The sequence below is a fragment of the Mus caroli genome, chromosome X, assembly GCF_900094665.2.
Source record: "Mus caroli chromosome X, CAROLI_EIJ_v1.1, whole genome shotgun sequence".
Classification (NCBI taxonomy): domain Eukaryota; kingdom Metazoa; phylum Chordata; class Mammalia; order Rodentia; family Muridae; genus Mus; species Mus caroli.
Window position 1 is genome coordinate 116,072,991 of NC_034589.1, and position 19,587 is coordinate 116,092,577.

General features: G+C 35.7%; 1 long non-coding RNA gene and 1 pseudogene across 1 annotated transcript; both read right to left on the bottom strand.

Annotated features, from left to right (window-relative positions):
* Window positions 1-5,236: 5,236 nt before the first annotated feature.
* On the bottom strand, window positions 5,237-7,188 carry LOC110286927 (annotated as a pseudogene).
* Window positions 7,189-7,370: 182 nt separating this feature from the next.
* On the bottom strand, window positions 7,371-18,895 carry LOC110286187. Its single transcript, XR_002377124.1, has 3 exons — window positions 18,824-18,895; window positions 18,534-18,613; window positions 7,371-7,537 (listed from the first exon to the last, which is right to left on the bottom strand). It is a non-coding gene; the product is annotated as an uncharacterized LOC110286187 (long non-coding RNA).
* Window positions 18,896-19,587: the final 692 nt, after the last annotated feature.

Sequence of the window (19,587 nt, forward strand, 5' to 3'; positions counted from 1 at the left end):
TAGCCTGGGCTGGCATTTGTGTTCTTTTAGGGTATGTCCAGGATCCTCTGGCCTTCATAGTGTCTGGAGAGAAGTCTGGTGTAATTCTGATAGGTTTGCCTTTTTTTGTTACTTGACCTTTTTCCCTTACTGCTTTTAATATTCTATCCATATTTATTGCATTTGTTGTTCTAATTATTATGTGTTATTGGGAATTTCTTTTCTGGTCCTGTCTATTTGGAGTTCTGTAGCCTTCTTGTATGTTCATGGGCATCTCTTTCTTTAGGTTAAGGAAGTTTTCTTCTATAATTTTGTTGAAGATATTTACTGGTCCTTTAAGTTGAAAATCTTCATTCTCATCTTTACATATTATCCTTAGGTTTGGTCTTCTCATTGTGTCCTAGATTTCCTGGATGTTTGAGTTAGGATCTTTTTGCACTTTTCATTTTCTTTGATTGTTGTGTCCATGTTCTCTATGGAATCTTTTGAACCTGAAATTCTCACTTCCATCTCTTGTATTGTTGCTGATGCTTGCATCTATGATTTCTGATTTCTTTTCTAGGATTTCTATCTCCAGAGTTGTCTCTTTTTGATTTTTCTTCATTGTTTCTACTTCCATTTTTAGATTTGATGGATGTGTTCAATTCCATCACCTGTTTGGTTGTGTTTTCCTGTAATTCTTTAAGATATTTTTGTGTTTCCCCTTTAAGAACTTTTACCTGTTTAGCAGTGTTCTCTTGTATTTCTTTAAGTCGGTCATTAATGCCTTTCTTAAAATCCTGTACCAGCATCATGAGATATGATTTTAAATCCGAATATTGCTTTTCATGTGTTTTTGGGTATCCAGGACTTGCTGTGGTGGGCATACTGGGTTCGTTCTGATGATGCCAAGTGGTCCTGTGTGTGCTAGATAACTATATTTTGATGGCCCATTTACGATATAATTTAGTGATAACATTATTATTGTTACAACATTCAGATAATAATTTTAGTGAGGTAATTTTAAGTGAAAGTTCTGGTTGCCATGTATAAAACATAGTGTGCTATCAAGTTTTATATCAACTTGACTCAAGCAATAGTCATCTAAGAGGAGGAAGGCCAAATTAATGTAGTTTCTCAATAAGATAGGCCTGTATGCAAGCCCAGTGGGCATTTTCTTCAAATGCATGGTACTGGTACAGAGACAGACAGGTAGATCAATGGAATAGAATTGAAGAGCCAGAAATGAACCCACATACCTATGGTCACTTGATCTTTGACAAGGGAGCTAAAACCATCCAGTGAGTCAGTATAGGGTTTGCTTGGTCTGTCTACATTTCTGAATTTATATTGGGAAACTCATAACTATACATTTTCTTTTGTCTTTTTTTCTATGCTGGACAAAACTTATGTATGCTTTTATACTCTTAATTATGAACTTCCTTGCTTTTTATTTCTTTTATAAAAATTTTTATTGGTTATTTTATTTATTTACTTTTGAAATGTTATTCCCTCTCCCAATTTCCCCTCCACAAGACCCCTATACACTCTTCCCTCCCCCTGCCTCTATGAGAGTGCTTCTTTCTAATGATCTTCTTCTTGGCACTTTATGACAGTATCACATTAATTTTCCTCCTGTAAATTCAGATCTGTGAAATTTACAGCTTGTTGGCTCTGAGATTTTCCTTTATAATATTAATAAATTTTACTCAAATAGTGCTTGAGTCTGTTCTTTCTCATTGCAAATCCTTCCTGAGAATAAATTTATGTAATAAGACCCTTTGAAGTGCCCACAATTTCTCCAGTATCATATGCTGGCATTCCAAGTCTCCCCAAAGTAATCCTGTAGCACCTTTTTTTTACCATTTCATTATTTAAATGCCAGATAACAAATTCACTGGAGAATTCAAGGACTCATAGGTAGCATCAATTTCAAAATAAATATTCTGCTTTTATTCACAACAGGTCCCCAGTTATATACATCAGAGTAGATTACAGGTCTTTTGATATATGAAATAGTAGTTTTAGTGAGATCATGCTCTGCTTTACTGTAAGTTAATAAATATTGTATAAAATTTTCTTTTCTGTCTGTGCCAGCACCCTCAGAGACTCCATTTTCCCAACATATTTGACTCTGCTTTGAGGGGAAAGTATGATTGAAGCCCATTGGTAGACCCAGAAACTGCTGCATCTCTTAGGCTTCATCCATTAACTGGGGACTGATTAATGATTATTCATGTGAATAGAAAGCCAACTTTTATAACTGTTGAAGTAGCTTAGAACTGTGGAGGTACATGGGCATCCTGAAATCATACCAATCAAAGTTGGCCTTAGAAAATAATGCACATACCATACCGAGGATAGGGTGAAACTCTCTCACCCAGAATGACTCCATGGAGAGAGGCACATGTACCACTGTAATACCATGGATTTATTAATCCAATATTTGAAACCTGGTAGGAGCATCAAGGACAGGGGAATCCATCATCCGTTCTATTCATCTGTGTTGATGCAGCCTACTCAACTGCCTACCTGTACACAGTTTGCATATCTATACTTGTGTGTGGCCCATTTCTTGCTTTGGACTGTGCTCTGTTGCAGTAAATCTCCTCCAAAATATGCAACGGCAATGAAAACACAATACAATTAATATGAATATATGCTGTGTGCCTAGATTGGGAAGATCTATCGCTATACTACCATCTTCCACATCTATGAGACCCCCTAGAATTATTGTTTCTCCAGGACATGTGCTTCTGCTCTGCTTTACTCCTTCTTCCCCCTCCTCTGCATCCTCTCCTCCTCCAATTTTCTCCTCTCCCTCCACTTTCAGCTCCACCTTCCCTTTTATCTGCCCAACCACCAGCTCTCTTTTATTTTACAAATTTAGGTGGGAAACAGGTTTACGGGGAAATCACCTGAGTGCTGACCCATTCCTTGTTCACAACCACTCACAGGAGAACAGAATTAACATCAAATATGATTAGCCCTAGGGCTATCACAACAGTGCTCAGTCATTTTTCTTGGTTTCTACAGCTGCAGACTTAAAGCTGACAGCAGGTTTTTCCAGAAGCTGCTCCTCACTCATTGGTTTGTTCACTGAATTTCTATAAAAAATTGGGCTAGATTGATTTTGAAGCATCTTTAATCTGTTGCAGCTACTTTAACCTGTATTCATTCTGTAACCCACTCACACATTTGCATGTTATATATTATATACACATAGATAGAGAGAAGAGAGAAAGATAAAGATATATTTACTCTGATGTGTGATATAAGTAGCAGCATCAGTAAATAAGGGTTAAAGAAAAGAACGGACATTGGCCTTAGGCAAGATAACCAAGGTAAACAGAAAGTCTTGGGAATATCCATGACTAAAAGTACTTTAGTACTCAAAAATGGAGAGTAATTTTTTGAGATCTGTTATGCCTTACTGTATGACAGTTACTCTGTGATGTATAACAGTGATTTTTTTTTTCCAGAGATGCATTCTGTAGGGAGTACATGAGAGGAGGCTGCTACATGTGCTTCACTGTTCTTAACAGATACTGAACATTCTCTCATGAGAAAGGACTGACTTGAATTATAGATATCTTGAGAGATAGATATCTTGAGATATAGACTCAAGATAGTCTCTTGAGTTAAGACTTCATCTTAGAAAACCTGAACTAAGGTTGAACTCTAGTTGACTAATAGGCCAGTACCTAGCACCAGTTTCCGGTTTACTTCCCCAACAAAATCTGTATCTAGCACCAGTTTACAGGTTATTCCCCAATAAATCTGCACTCTGGGTTATAAGTCTGCCATTGGCACTTCACTTCCAAAAAACTACCAGTTAGGAAAGACACAGAAGTTAAGTTTATGGTTTTGCTCTTAGCACCAGCCAATTCTGTTGAGGCAATAATGGCCTCTCAATCAGAAGTGTACCAATCTAGATATCCCCTTTTTGTTTCTATAAATGCTTGCCTGAAGCTAAGGTTAGGGATACACCCCTGTTCTACATGATAGTGGTGTGGCCCAAGGTTGTAATTGAATAAAGAGACCATAATGTGATTGAATCAGAATTGCCTCCTTGGTGATCATTTGGAGATTCACAAACATTTCCTGGCACAACAATCTCAGTGACAACCCCACTCTGATTTAGACTTTTGTATGCTATTTTGGAAGATTTCCATGTTTGAGTTACACTACCAGAAGTCTACACAATTGTTTTAAACATCCCTTCCTGCAGAAAGAAAACTTCAGCAAACACAGACAAAAATATATTAAACTTTTATATTGTAAGACAGCTTGTTTTATTCTTAAACCCACAAAATATTCACCATCCAATCAACATTTCATATTCTCTTATGGTGAAATAGTTAATTATGATATAAGCATTGTTCACAATCAAATTGTATAATTATATTTTCGGTGAAATTTTATAGCGATCAAGTCAATAAATAGTAGGAATATTTTTCTGTTTCTTTAGATACTCATGTAAACTTCGTGTCTAAATTTGCTATTTATGTAGCACATTGCCTGGTAAGGGTGCAACACAAGTTCTTTCTGGGATTTCTATGCATTTGATATACTAGAACATGTAATAAAATGTCTGGGCTATCAGGTACAGACAGAGTATCTCTTTTTTCCATTTATTTTCAGCCAATGTGCTAACTGAAAACTAGTGGCTTTATATGGGAGGGTGGGCACTTCTTAGCTGATAGGGGGTTTAGTTAGAAACTCCTGTTCCCTTTAAAAACAGTAAAACTAAAGTGACTTTTCTTGACTCACTTTCTTATTTTTCCTTCCTAAGAAGAAAAAAAATATTGGCTCCAGGTGCCAGCAATGAGCTAACCATGAATAAATACCACATAGTCAACTCCAAAGACTCTTGGGTTTGTAATAAAAAAAGCATTCCACTATACTGTGAGGACATGCAGAAACAGAATCAGTCCTCATAAAGACTGGATCAAGTAGCATATCTGATGTATATAGATGGATATTACTGGATTTAAGCTTTGGTTATTCAATGATACTTGTTAGTGTTCTGACAGGCAACACTGATTCAGTACCTATAAAATCCGCTGCCTTAATCAACTTAGGTAGTGAAGGAGCAAAAATCATGTTTTTTTTTTTCACTACTTGTTTAATGTACTTGCTCTACTATGATGAGTGACTAACTCCTCAGAAACATAAGCACTCAATAAATCTGAGTGAATTTCTTCTTCTTCTTCTTCTTCTTCTTCTTCTTCTTCTTCTTCTTCTTCTTCTTCTTCTTCTTCTTCTTCTTCTCCTTCTGGTTGGTGTTGGAAAATTCTTCTTCAGCTGTATTTATAGCATGGTTCATTAATTCTTTGCTGTTTTGTGGGTCTGAACTTATAAATAAGAGCATCATTCATTTATGGCAGCAGAGACATCTTAGCTAAAGAACTACATCAGGGAAATTGTCTGCTTTGAATGCATTAAAATCTGCAAAAATCTTAAAAATAGATATCATCTTTGACTGCTATTTCTGCTTGGAATGTGAAAAAATGCCATATCATTTTGGTAACAATTTAGTGATGATTCTTGGTATACCACATGCCACATAAAATTGATTGGAATGTTCAACAGGATGCTATGGGGATAAATGATGAAACGTGAAGGGCTAGAAGGATTCGGTGTAACAGCTGTCAGGCTTAATGTGAAACAAATGGTCAGAGTTAAAGGAAGGTCATGAGTTGAACTTGTTTGAAGGAAATAGGTTTAAGGCAAGGGAGAGGAAAACATATGGAAAGAAGGGAGAATCTCACATATCTACTGAGGTCCAGTGAACAGGGTTATGGTTTCAGTGTCAACAACAGCATCAGGTAATACTGTTGAGGGCGTGGGGATGAGCTGGAATGAAATTTGCAGTCCTACCATGGGGTCAGTACAGATGGATGCGTTATTATCTTTTATACTTGTGACTCCAAAGGGGACTTGTTGAACAATGATACCAGGGTTGCTATCTGGTACTTCAGATACTGATATATTCTCCCAAAACCTGAGGCTGGCATTTTGGCTTTCATATTCTTGTTGAAGACATCTTACTAGGACTGGGAATGCAAAATCCTTGTGATTTGTAATTTGCCTTTTGATGACCCACCATTTACTTCGCAGCCATTGTGGTGAACGAACACTTTCCCATCCTTTAGCTAATTCATCCCAGCGAATTTCACTTTCGTCAGATACATCAAGCTCTGCTAGCCTTTGGATGAGAGTGACTTCATCTTTCCTTGTCCACTCAATACCACCAGTCTGTTTCCAGTTCAAGTAGTTGAGCCATTTAGCACGACACTGCTTTGCTGAGCGAGTACCCACTCGTTGAGCCACTTTTGCCCAACACACACCGTGGGTAACTTTCTCATCCACCTCAGTGCATGTCAATTCATGAACCACATCGCCAAGAATCTGTTCTTCTTCTTCAGTCCATTTCCCCGTGTTGCAAGTATCCTTCATCAGTCGGCACCGGTCTTTGACCGAAGATGGACTTCTTCCCATGGCGGCCCCTATTGTTATCCAGTCATTGCCATGCTTCTGCCAGAGCTCCTTCAGCCTCTTTATTTCCTCAGGGCTGTACTTACCCACATGGTTTTTGTCGTCGTACATTCGGACCACTCTTCTATAAACTGAAAACAAAGGTCTATTCAGACCCAATGATACAGACCTGTAGAAATCTTTTCTTTTACCTTTTGACATCTTAAAAATGATTTCTGCAGGATTCTCTACTCCGTGGTCCTTCATATACCTTTCAATGTTGTTCCTCAGAATATCTGTTTCTTCCTTGGACCACATCCCCTGCTTCCATTTCTGTCCTTGATTAGTTAGAGCATCCTTAGCTTGCTTACTTGTGAACCATGCTTGGCTAACTACTGACTCTTCCTTGTTAGACAAGGGGAAAACTTCATATGGTTTGTCATCTTTTAAAACCTCGAATTGCATCATGTTTTCCCCATCAAACTCTTCCTCAGCCACCTCTGTGGCTGTGGTTGTGACCAAACCAAAACTTTGCTCCATTTCTTGTAGTGGGAATTCAAGAGCTGCCATAAATGAAGTAGAATCAACTTCAGAGGACAAACAAGGCCTCTCATTCAGAGGTTCAGTAGGGTTTTCCATTTCATTAGTTTCATTCTGAAGGCAAAGCATGACGTTCCTGTCTGAGTCCTCACTAAGTAAGACAGAGCTCACAATTTGAACTGTTACTGAGTCAGAAACCTCTTCAAATATACTCAACTTCAAATCTAGTTACAGGCTAGATCAGCTACAGTGCTTCCCATAAAATCAAGTCAGTTTCCCTTAAACTGGATAACATAAAATGATGTTATCTGCAACAATTGTCTCTTTGATACTGATGAATTAAAGTTTAACTAGAGTTGGTGAATGTGACAAGCTGATATGAACTACTGCCCTTAAAGATGGTTGATAAGTTTCACTTTATGTTTACTTCTGGTGTAGTTGGAAATTTCTCACTGATGATAGATAAATCGGAGTGCACAGGTCTAGATCAAGAGGTCCAAAGTTATTAAGCATGGAAGCTTCAGAGAACTGTTGATTTATGTCAATATGAATAACAGTTCTGAAAAATAAAATTGTTAATTATCCATTAATTGAATATCAAGAAGATTTTATATTTCTATTGCAGTACTTTCAGCAAACAAATGCCAAAATTGAAATGGTCAGAAACTGGAATATCATTATTTACATGGCTGTAAAGAGTAATTAAAAATAATCCCTCTATATCAATTTTCAGAATACAGGACAAGTTTAGATATGATGACATTTACACATATTGTTACTTCCATTAAAAGGTAAAACATTTTCTGAAGAAAGGTAAATTTCAGAATCCAAGGATAATCATAGAACAGAAAGTTATAGTATTTTATAGTGTAGAAACATATATGCACACTTAAGGGAATTTTATGATAGTAGTTATCTGAATTATGTAATGAAGGACCTATTTGGTACCAAATTCGTTAGAATAATCAAAAATTATTTTAATTTTACTTGTGGTCTTGGAAGGATACAATGGTGTTTTATTTTTAATGTATGTGCCTTGCATTAAATAAAGAATATGCCCACACCAAAACCCTCAGAAAGCTTTAAAAAGCAAACAAAACAAAACCTTGTAGTCTGTCATATAATATCAGCATTGAAATTTAAGTGTATATGGATTATATTTGATTTTGATCTAATGTGATACATACTTCCTGATTAAAAAAAGACTGTGGCCTGCATGCTGAGACTTAAATTTCATTATCATTACCTTGTCTCCTCTCTGTGTGAGTGTGTATGTGTATATGTATGTGTATTTGTCTGTGTGTTTGTGTGTCTTCTCTATAAATGGTAAACTATATTATACAGTTTTCAAGTTTTCTCTCATCATCTGTTTATATTATTTCAAAACATAGATAAGATCAATAACATTACTTTATGTTTTAGTCTTCATTACTGGAGAATTAAATATTTCACATGGTGATATTTCACTTTTCTCTATCATCATCATCAAAGATGAGTTTTTGAGAGGCTTCTGTGTATACCAACTACTTTATCCATCTCTTTATACTTTTCTATAATTTTATATTTGCCGACCAGAATTTTATAACACATTTCTTATATTGTCAATTTCAATTTAGAAGCAACCCTGACAACTATTATATTACTTAAATAAACCTAATAATTTATGTCATATACTTCCTCAACAGTTTGCAAATGCTGCCTCAATAACTTTTCCATTCTGTAGTACAATAAATTGAGATAAATTTGGTGGACTAATCACTGACAACTAACAAAATTTGGAACATTCTCACAGTAAAGATCTTAGACCATTCTAATATGTATGAGATATTATCTACTAAAAAATTAGATGAAAACTGAATGTTAGCATGTAAATATAAATTCATAATGATTTTTTGTACAGAATAAATATATTTATTTCATTCATGTTACTATAATAATAATAATCACAGTGGCAGTAATAATATTGGAGTAATTAGTAATTATGCATATTATGGTACAGGAGCACCAGAGAATACTGTTTGACTATCTTAAAATAATTGTTTACATACTGAATGGAAGAAAAATAATCAGAAGTTGATAGTACATAAATGAACCTGAAACATGTAAAGAAGTCAAGAATTGTGGGGAATCATGAACTTGTTTTGGTCTAGCTGCCTTGAAAGGCATAGTTAGAAGTTTTTATAGCTTAGAGTCCATGCATCCTGGGCCACAGTGTGCTTTCCAGTTTTTGAGAGACAAAAACATTGCCTCAGACAGTAAAGTGTTCAGGCAGTTTTATGTTTCTCTGTATGTTCCATTAGACATTGAGGAAACATGCAAACTTGATGGGACAGCTGGTATTAGACATTAATCTTGTGTACCCTGTAAAGATTGCAAACATCACTGTATCCTGGCAACTACAACCGAATTGATCCTGGTAATTGCATGTATATCCTGTTTCTGATACTTGTATAAAAAAGTCTGATTGCTCTCAATAAAGCTGTCATAGTCTCAGTCTTATGGCTTCTTCAACTGGCCTGGCTTAATTCCTTGTGTCTATATCAGGTAACCTTGGCTCAGTAAACAACTCTGGGCACTTATAGAGAATAATGACAGAAAAAAGTGACCTTCTATGAGTAAAATGTAAGACTGACCTGAGATGAGATTCCTTTTGTACAGGAAGGATAACTAGTCAATTCAGAATCCAATAAATAAATAAATAAATAAAAATAAAATTCTGTCTTCACATTAAAAAGTATTAACCAAGAGGAATATATGCTCTAAATAAGAGTGTCTTAGGTTCAATGCTCAACTTATTTGATATAAGATCAAATATGAATGTAAACAAAGTGTAATAATTATAATGATTCTATAAGATCATATCTATGCAGAAATAATACACTAATTTGAAACTTTAAGTAGTGATGACAGTGCTATATTAAAAAAATCCTGAAAAGTAGAAAATGACAAGGAGAATTTTTCATAAAAGAAAAATCTGAAACTAAAAATGTAAATGAGGTAAGTTTAGACCTGTTACCAGAATATTGAAAACAAAACTCACTAGTATGTTGTAAAATAGTTTTGTGAATAGTCAAATATTTTAGAAGTTAGTTTTCATTGTTAACTTGGAAAAATTATGAGACATCTGTAAAGAATGACTGTAAACTATGACATTGCTCAGATTGCATTGGCATGTTACCATGTCTGTAAGAGATTGTCTTGATTAATGATTGATAGTGGAGGACTCAGCTCAGTATAGGTAGTGCCATGCCTAGCTGTGTGGTCTTGAGGTCCATGAAAAAAGGCTAGCTGAAACTTTTATAACCTGCCTAAGAAATGAATGTCTCATCTTTCCTGAGCCCATTTCCACATACTCACTTCAGATAGGAGCTCTAATATGTACTACTAGTCCCATCTATTCAGAAAGAACAACCCTGTCTCCATTCCTAGCCAGGTAGACTAGACTTTCCAATACAAAAGCAACTCTGCCAACACGGCATACTTTGTCCACTTCTGCTGTAGACATTTAGCCCATTTGTTATACAGGTATATGGTTCTTGCCTCTCACTATAGCAATTTCTACTATATGAGAGTCACCCATCTCCAGGCATAGGCACTATAGCCATATCAACAGATCTACTCACCCATGTGATGTGCATAAGGCTGACTTGTCTTGACTAACAATCTATACCCATTCCTATATAGTATCTTAAGGTCAAGATAACTAAATATGTTCTTAACCCCATGCATACCTCCCAAGTACACTTAGCCCCCCACCTTTAGTCAGAGAGCTTAGATGTACACCATTACATCCATTTATAAGCATTGTACACACATGGCTCTGTCTCTTCACTAACACTAGAATAGCATTGTTGGCCTCATCCACCCCTGATACTAGATGATTACTCCATTCCAGGGGAAGGGCACTATCTCTACACCAGCAACTTCATGAAAAATCATAACTTGCCTGAGGACCACATGACTGGGCAAGAATCCCAAACTCATATGACCAGTTCCTGCAGTACTCATTGCCTAAGTAAAACTCCTTTGCAGCTCCCTCATATTTTTTTCTATTTTATTGGATATTTTGTATTTACATTTCAAATGTTATCCCCTTTCCCAGTTTCCTCCTGGAAACACCCTTTCCCATCCTCCCTCTCCTTGCTTCTATGAGGGTGTTTCTCCACCCATCCAGCCACTTCCACCTCCTCGTTCTCAATTCTCCTACACTGGGGCATCTATCTAGCCTTCATAGGAACAGGGACCTCTCCTCCCATTGATGCATGACAAGGCTATCCTATGCTACATATGCAGCTGGAGCCATGTGTACTCCTTGGTTGATAGCTTAGTCCCTGAGAGCTCTGGGTGGTCTGGTTGTTGATACTGTTGCTCTTCCTATGGGCTAGAAAACCCCTACAACTCCTTCAGTACTTTCTCTAACTCCTCTCTTGGGGACCCCAAGCTCAGTCCAATGGTTGGCTGCTAGCATCTGCCTCTGTATTTGTAAGGTTCTGGCAGGGCCTCTCAGGAGGCAACCATATCAGGCTCCTTTCAGCATGCACTTCTTGGCATCCACAATAGTGTCTGGGTTTGGTACTTGTATATGATACTCTTGAAGACTGACTCTGAGGATCCTGTGCAGCCTGTCCCTTGCCTCTGAAACCTCATTTTGCATGAAACTGTCTCAGTTTGAACAACCAAACAGAATCACACAAAGACTGAATTCTAAATCTCATACAGCTGGTCAACCACCTGAAAAGTTGGAGTAGTGGGAAACAGAACTTATAACACTCACTTAACTAAAGAGGACTAATATATACATACCAATAATTACTACCAGTTACCTTAGTTCAAATGCCTAGAGCCTATCACAAATACACAAACATAAATACCCAAAACAACAATTCTCCATCAAAATTTAATATTCTCATAGTAATATTTCTTGAGAAAATGGACCTAGTTGTTTTATAAGACAATAATTTCAAAACATCAAAAAGAAACATAATCAAACAAGTCGAGAGGATTTAAATAAATGCCATAGCAAAGATTAAGAAAACTCATTTGAATTCAATAACTTAAACAACTTAAATATGAAAATGAATTTTACTATAAGATAGTCTCTGAAAAAGAGATAAAATGAAAGGAAATGAAAGAACATATTCATATTAAAAAATTCAAACAAAATATTCATAGGAAAGCCTCTCCAATAAATTGAAATAAGGGAAATAGAGAATGTATCCTGATCACAAGGTAGAAATATTGGCTAATTAGATCACTTAGCACAAAAAAATGTTAAATGAAAACAAACACACAGATACTCTAGAACAATTTAAATACATCAAACCTGCAAATACCAGGTCAAAAGCAAAGAACATATTTTCAATAAAATCATGAAAGAAAGTTTCCATACACTAAAAGAAACTAAATGCAAATCAATATTCAAGAGACATACAGCACACCAAAGGATCAAAATCAGAAAATCAAATCTCCGTGTTAGATAATATTTAAAACACCCATTCATTATAAAAGTCTTAGAGAAACAAGAGATCCAAGGAATATACATTAACATAATAAAGTTGGCTCACAGAAAAGCCTACAACCAACACAATGTTAAATGGAAAGACACTCAAAACATCCTGTACTCCCGGAGCTCGTGTCTCTAGCTGCATATGTAGCAGAAGATGGCCTAGTTGGCCATCACTGGGAAGAGAGGCCCCTTGGTCTTGCAAACTTTATATGCCTCAGTACAGGGGAACACCAGGGCCAAAAAGTGGTAGTGGGTGGGTAGGGGAGTGGGAGGGGGTACGGGGGATTTTTGGGATAGCATTTGAAATGTAAATGAAGAAAATACCTAATAAAAATTAAAAAACAAAGCAAAAACAGAGAACTTTTCCTCTAGAACTAGGAACAAGACAAGATTCCTGTTCAGTATTGTTCTTCATGTCCAAGCTAGAACAATAAGACACATGATAAATACAAAGGGGATACAAACAGGGAAGGAACAAGTCAAAGTATCTTTACTTACACAGGATATTATATACATAAAAGATCTTAAACATGGTACCTGAAAACTTCTGTAGCTTATGGCTGATGACTATATTCTGCAAAAAGAGAATATAAAACTAACAAAAAATATTCAGTACTCTTTATATATATAAAAATCAAATGCACTGAGAAAGAAATAAAGGGAACAATATCATTAACAATTTATTCAAAGCATTCTTGGAATAATTTTAACCAATGAAGTGAAAAGACATTTTGCTTTTCTTTTTGCTTTTCTTTTTGCTTTTTTATTGGATATTTTCTTCTTTTACATTTCTAATGTTAGCCCCTTTTCCAGAAACTCCCTATCCCATCGCCCCTCTCCTTGCTTCTATGACAGTGTTCCCCCACCCACCCACACATTCCTGCCTCCCTGCTCTGGCATTCCCCTACACTGGGGAATGCAGCCTTCACAGGACCAAGGGCTTCTCCTCTCATTGATTGTGGTCAAGGCCATCCTCTGCTACATATGCAGCTGGAGCCATGGTTCCTCCATATGTACTCTTTGGCTGGTGGTTTAATGCCTGCGAGCTCTGGGGAATCTGGATGGTTGATATTGTTATTCTTTCTATGGGGTAATTTCAAAACACTCAAAAGGAAATGTCAGAAGATACCAGAAAACAGAAAGATTTTTCCTGAGTGTGGATGGGCAGAAATAATATTGTAAAAACAACCATCCCCCCAAAATAATCAATAGATACCTCACAATCTCCATAAAATTCATTACATTTATTAATATTATTTGAAAAGACAATATTTAATTGCATATCAAAATACAAAAGCCTTGGATAGCTACAACAATCCTGAACAACAGAAGTATTGGTAGAGATTTCATTGTCCTTATTAAACTTTGATTTATATTAAAGAATTATACTTATAAAACCAACTTAGATCTTTCATAAATAAAACTCATTCATCAATAGAAGTTATGATGCATACACTTCCAGCTTCCTGACTTTTATCAGCTTATACAACAATTCATTTCAGATTTCCAGTGGTTTCCATCTTTCCTATAGGTCCTAAGGATTCTTTTAAGGCGACCCTTCAATGATGTTACTCATGTTGTGGTCACCCTCCATTATAAATTTTTTTTGTTTGCTACTGTTATTAATCATAATGTAAATATCTGTGTTTTCCAATGGGATTTGGTTACCCTGTAAGATGTTCATTTGAGTACCAAAGGAATTGTGTCCCACAGGATGAAAGTCACTGCTTTAGGGAATTACATTTTCAACACATTGTACTAGCCAAACTGGATAGCTACATACATGAAGAATAATAAAATTAAACTTTCATTTCATCAAGAAAACAACTGATGATAAATGCTAGAAAGGCTTTGTAGAAACAGGGACAATAATTCACTGCTGATGAGATTGCAACCTGGTATAGTCACTATGGAAATAAGTGTGGAAAATACCTAGAAATCTAAGTATATAGCTATCACATTATCCAGCCATATGGTTCTTGGATATATACCAAGGAATCAACATCCTACTCTAGAGATACATATTTATTAATAATCATTGTTGCTTTATTCACAATAGCCAGAAAATATAATCAGCCTAAATATCTGTCAACTAATAACTGAATAATGATATTGCAATGTATTTACACAATGGTATGGTATTCAACTATTAAGAAAAATATAATGGCATTTGTGTGCAAATGAATGAAGGTGGAAACAATTATTGTGAGTGAGTTAACCCAGACCCAGAAAGGAAATGATGATATGTTTCTTCTCATCTTTGGATGTTCACTTTGAAACTCCAGATATGTGTGAATAGGGCAAATATTTATTAAAGGTTTGTGAGAAATGACTTCCAAATAAGGGGAGACAAAAATGCATTGGATTAAAAGGGAGTAAATAGAATAGGAATATTAATTTGGGTTAGTGAAGTGGAAGGCACGATAGAACAAAATTTATGGGGTGGGGTTGGGGGGTAAATAGCATTAATAACTATGAAAAAGCCTGATAGAAACTTACTATTTTAGAAGCCCCATAAACTTTAAACATGAACATTTATTTAAAAACTTTTAACCGAGTACTCCTACAATGGGAATATGATCACTATGCTAGACATCACAAACTTTCAAATGAAAAACACAGTACAATGAAGAGTTTATCTTTTTGAGGGTTGCTTGTCAATGAGTTTTTATATATCTTCTAATAAAACAGGCTACTGTTGTTGATCTTGGTTATCCTTCAGAATTGGCCCTAAGACCCTATTGGTAAGGATACTACACACTATTGTCACAGAACATGGAGGAACCAAGATGTACTGGCTTATAAAATGTGTCCTCTGACTAATATCCATAGTGCTAGAGAGTGCTTGGCAAGGTACAGGAGGAAAGTAATGGTAAGTCATACTTAGCTACAACAGTAAATGCCCTGACAAAATATGTTCACTAGTTAATAGTGGCAGGGNCATTATTAGACCAACAAACTATATTTTTATAGCATTAAAATCATATCCCATAAGATAAAACCAATATGTAACATCATTTTGTACCAAGAACCTAAAAAAGTTACAGTCCTAGAAAAAAAGTACTACTACTACTTAATTAAAATTACATAGTATTAAAACATTAATGACTTCTTGTACCCATGGATCAATGCATTTATTAATTTTCATCTAAGAAGATTCTATTTGTAATAGATGCTGATTAAAACCAAGACTCACAACTGACCAATGTTCAAGAAAAAAAAGGTATACACAATTTCAGCCTATATATAACAACACATACTCTCAAGGATCATGAAGCATGGTGAAAGAAAAATAGTATGTGATCCAGAGATGATGGATAAGTATAAAGAAATAATATCATCTAGAAACAGTAGGGTAGTTTAACATGTGTACTCTCTGAAGTTTGGATAGCATACCCAAAGCTTGCACAAGCTCATGTCAGATAAAATATAAGTATGGAGAAAGGAAATTGACATACTATCCCACCTCTAGCTTTTTATCTATTGGCAATTGTTAGCTTCTGTGAGAGGGAGATAATTTTGTCTAAGAAAGTAAGTTGACCTTTCCAAGACTTTTATAATGAAGGGTTGTTGGATTTTGTCAAATGCTTTCTCAGCATCTAATGAAATGTTCATATGGTTTTTATCATTGAGTTTTTTTATATAGTGGACTATGTTGATGGATTTTATATATTGAACCATCACTGCATCCCTGGGATGAAGCCTATGTGAGCATAATGGATGATAGTTTTGATGTGTTCTTGGATTTGATTTGCAAGAATTTTACTGAGTAATTTTGTACCAATATTGATAAGGGAAATTGGTCTGAAGTTCTTTTTCTTTTTTGGGTCTTTGTGTGGTTTAAGTATCAGAGTAATTGTGGCTCCACCTCATGTTAGTCAGAATGGCTAAGATCAAAAANTCAGGTGACAGCAGATGCTGGCAAGGATGTGGAGAAAGAGGAACACTGCTCCATTGTTGTTGGGATTGCAAGCTGGTACAACCACTCTGGCAATCAGTATGGCAGTTCCTCAGAAAACTGGGCATATACTCAGAAGATATCCAACATGCAATAAGGACACAAGGTACCCTATGTTCGTTGCAGCCTTAGTTATAATAGTCAGAAGCTGGAAAGAAACCAGATGTCCCTAAACAGAGAAATGAATACAGAAAATGTGGTACATTTACACAGTGGAGTACTATGCAGCTATTAAAAACAACAAACTCATGAAGTTCTTAGGCAAGTGGATGGAACTAGAAAATATCATCCTGAATGAGGTAACTCAGTCACAAAAGAACACATATGATATGCACTCACTGATAAGTGGATATTAGTCCAAAAGTTCAGAATACCCCAGATATAATTCACATACCACATGAATCTCAAAAAGAAGGAAGACCAAAGTGTGGATACTTCAGTCCTTAGAAGGAGGATCACAATAACCATGAGAGGAGCTACAGAGTCAAATCATGGAGCAGAAACTGAAGGAAAGACCATATAGAGACTTCCCCACCTGGGGATCCATCCTATATACAGTTACTAAACCCAGACACTATTGTGGATACCAAGAAGTGCTTGCTGACAGGAGCTTGATTTAGCTATCCTCTGAGAGACTCTGCCAATGCCTGACAAATACAGAAGTGGACGCTCATAGATATCCAGTGGATTGAGCACAGGGTCCCCAATGGAAGAGTTAGAGAAAGGACTGAAGGAGCTGACAGGGTTTGCAGCTCCATAGGAGGAACAACAATATAAAACAACCAGTACCCCCAGAGCTCCCAGGGACAAAACCGCCAACCAAAGAGTGCACATGGAGAGACCCATAGCTCTAGCTGGATATGTTGCAGAGGATGGCCTTATTGGACATCAATGATAGGAGAGGATCTTGGTCTTGTGAAGGCTCCATGCCTCAGTGTAGGGGAATGCCAGGACATGAAAGAGGGAGTGGGTGGGTTAGTAAGCACTGGGAGAGGTATTGAACACATTTGAAATGTAAATAAAGAAATTAATAAAAAAAGAGAGAAATAAAAGACTGTAAGTTGAACACTCTCCAGTGAAGGAACAAATATCAAGGAATATCTAGGCATTCAAAATAGATATTGAGGAGCACTAAAGCAGGACACAAAATAGGGTGGATAGGAGAGTGATCTTAGCCATTCTGACTAACGTGAGGTGGAGCCACAATTATTCTGATACTTAAACCACACAAAGAACCAAAAAAGAAAAAGAACTTCAGACCAATTTCCCTTATCAACATCGGTACAAAATCTTTTGTCATAACTGATGGAGGGATTAAATATCATTGAAATATATTGTATGAAACACAAAGTTTTTGAAAAAGAGAAAAGCATTAAGGTACCTGAATGTGAGCATACCAGCAATTGAGTAAGCAGTATTTCCCCATGATTTTTGCTCCAGGTGCCTGCTTTGACTTCCTTCTTGAATTTTTTAAGGAACTACTACCTGTAAATTTAATCTGACATAAGTCCTTTTATAAACAATGTTTTGTCAGGCTGTTTACTTCATTAACAGAAAAATGAAATAAAAACAAGTTCACATATAATTTCCAGGTATATATTTTTTATAGAAACAAAAGACTACAGAAAATGTGAACCTGGAATGATGTCCTATAATGATCAGACATATTTCATCTGGATTTTAAATACTGAGAATATGATCAATCTTACATTATGAAAAGGACTTGATTTTATAGTGTCAATTACTGCTGAGCATCCAACATACTTACAATACTAGTAATGAACTAGACTTCAAGATATGGAAGAATTACCAAATAATATGAATTATTAAAAAATAAAAATAGAAAAGAATACAGTCAACAGGATATAAAAGATAAATTGATTATCTAGTTGAAGTTAATACTTTCAAAGTATTTCCAGTTAAATATTTTTATCTAAAATATTCTACATTTAAAACAAATTCATTGCAACTTAGATATGATTAAGTATATATGTTTCCATAACACAATATATGTATAAACTAAATATACCAAAGACAAGGTAATTCCCCTAAAAAAATCTCCAAAGAAGGACAATACAAAAAGGGACTTACCAGAGTATTCTCACATAACACTGATGCCCTGTTCCCAGAAAGGTGAGCAGCTCAAACTTAAATTCTGAGAGATGTTATCACTTCACAATAAAGAAAAAATACATGTTAGTCACAATCTAGTTCTAAGATAAGCCATGACTATGATATTTAGGTACAACACACACTAAACAGAATTTATTTTCATAACTGTATGTAATAATATTGAGAATGACAAGATAAGGAAGAACAGCTTGAAAGAGTAAGAATCCAATGGGGCAAAAGAAATGGTTTCAGAAGGAATGAAATATTACCTCAAAAGTATAATATCCTACAGTTTTAAGTCACGGATATGTTACTTTCTAATAAAACGCTGTAGATGTCTAAATAACACGTAGCCTGGGAAGGATAAAGTAGCAGACCAGCCTAAGCTAGACCTTAAAGAGACAACAAAATATTACCATGACAAAAGAATCCTGAGGTCACAGAGGAGTAGCCAAACAAGATGGCTACCTCTTCTGCACAAGATGGCTACCTCTTCTGCATACCAGGACCACATGTCTAGGACATAGATATTAAAATCAGATACTGAAGTGCTGCTGAGGTAACTCAGCAGTTAAGAGTACTGGCTACTCTTTTTGGGGTCCTGAGTTCAATTCCCAGTAACCACATGGTATCTGACGACCATCTGAATGGGGATCTAATGTCCTCTTCTAGAATGCAGGTGTACATGCAGACAAAATGTTTAAACAGTAAAAACATTAAAAAACAAACTGATATAAAACAAATGATGAAATTTTAAAAAGTAAAAACATAGATATTAAAGTGTAAAGCTTATGAGAAAAGGGATTATAAAGAAACCATTTAGAGACATTAATACTAATTGACAGTCTTATAAACAATGAAAATTGTACCAATATAACTGCAATGGAATAAAATGAAAGTTCAAGAAAATATAAAGGATATTCTCATCACCTACTGAAATACTAATGAGGGAATGATAAAAATGCAAAGAAAATTTCATGAATAAAGCTAAAACTCAATCGAAACTGAGGAGAGGATCCTTAACTATTTGAAA